The sequence below is a fragment of the Triticum dicoccoides genome, chromosome 6B, assembly GCF_002162155.2.
Source record: "Triticum dicoccoides isolate Atlit2015 ecotype Zavitan chromosome 6B, WEW_v2.0, whole genome shotgun sequence".
NCBI classification, from domain to species: domain Eukaryota; kingdom Viridiplantae; phylum Streptophyta; class Magnoliopsida; order Poales; family Poaceae; genus Triticum; species Triticum dicoccoides.
In genome coordinates this window covers 4,524,208-4,525,929 of record NC_041391.1, presented here as the reverse complement: position 1 = coordinate 4,525,929, position 1,722 = coordinate 4,524,208, and positions in this window count along the sequence as shown.

Genomic DNA, 1,722 nt, shown 5'->3' with positions numbered 1-1,722 from the left:
GAAAAATATACAACATGTACTAAAAACATATTAGAAAAATAAAATAACCAATAAGAGCAAAGAAATACAGCGAAACTAAAAACCAAAAGAAAATGAAGATGCATATTTGAGTGAAGGTGCATATTTGAGTGAGAGCGTATGTGAGAGAGAGCGTACGTGTGCCCTATTTGGGCTATAATAAAATGTAGTGGCAATGATAGCGATTTTAACCGAACAAAATTATCCAAAAAGTTACGGGTTTATCTTATCTTCCGAGCTATGGTATAGAGGTGCTCTGTGCAACGGTGACATGTGGGGTGTGCTGACTAGTGCGCACGGTAACGCCTCGAGAGCTGCGCCCAGGGTGCACCCCAGCCACTAGTGCTCAATAAAGACAGAGCCGTGGCTGTATTCCGGTCAGCAGTGGGCGGAGCTTAGTGGAGACCAACAAGGGCCATGGCCCCCCCTTATTTTTTGCATCCATTGAAGAACAAGCTACATCATGAGCCTAATTAGTGTTTAGACTATAAATTAGCCCCTCCTTCCCTATTAACTTGGTTTCTTTTGACTAATGACCCCCTCTTGAATTATTCTCAAGCTCCGCCACTGCCGGTCAGCACGCTGGATGACGATTAATTGAACTGCACGTACGTAATACGTGCTGCAGAGTGCAGACCGACGACGACGACCGACCGGGCACATACGTGAGGAACACGCCCGCTAGTGGACGACCGGACCCGTCTCCACACGTAAATTAAAGGCAATCGCAGACGATGCATGCACCATTGCACATGCATGCCCAAAGGCCCCACGTACTTTGGCATACGTGATCAACCGCAGCTGAAGATACTAATTGAAGACACAAGGCGACCAGATCCCGAGGTCTCCAAGACCGGTCGCTACAAATCGGACTGCATGGTCTCTTTGGCGGATGAGACTTGCCTGCTCACTGCTTGTGCGCCCATCCGTGCTCCCGCATACATGATTTGATTTGATTAGAACAAAATAAGGCCCGGCCACACCCCTTAAAATCAGAGAGGGATGATTAGATTAGAAAGGAAAAAGAAAAAAAGACAGCCGTAGGATGAGGTGGGAGCACGGATGGGAGCATGGAGAGAGAGCAGGCAAGCCGGATCCCTCTTTGGCAATCATCAAACAATGGTCTCCACTCCATGGGGCGAAACCTAGCGCGATATTAATTAAGATCAATCTGCCTCTCTTGATTAGGAGCTTGCCCCTTTCGGTGATTAGCTAGTACCGGTTTTGTCATCAGTTGCGTTTGATTAGTTAGAAACCACAATCAGAATCGCCCAGCCGATCGAGCCATATTAATTACCCAATCAATCAACAAGAGAATATGACCGAGGCTCCAGCAGCCATGGCATCTAATTTTATCAGTGCAATATAATTCCACAAATGGCCAAAGATTAAAGACCCTTCACACTGTCCAATGTGTGCAGGTGGATGTGAGGATATTAAGCATGTGCTCTTTACTTGCACAAGGGCGGCAGAAATATGGAGATGTCTACAGCTAGAGGGAGTAGTGGAGGAGGCGTGTAATGTGGACAGAGCTGGTTCTTCGGTTCTGGATCATATTCTATGCATGCCGACGAGAGGGCGCCTGCTTCCAGAGGTGAGCGCTCAGACATTAATCCTCGTCGGGATATGGTATGTTTGGTGGGAGAGAAGGCAACGAGTCCATGGAGAAGAAGTTCAGACACCGGCTCGGTCGGCTTTGTCAAT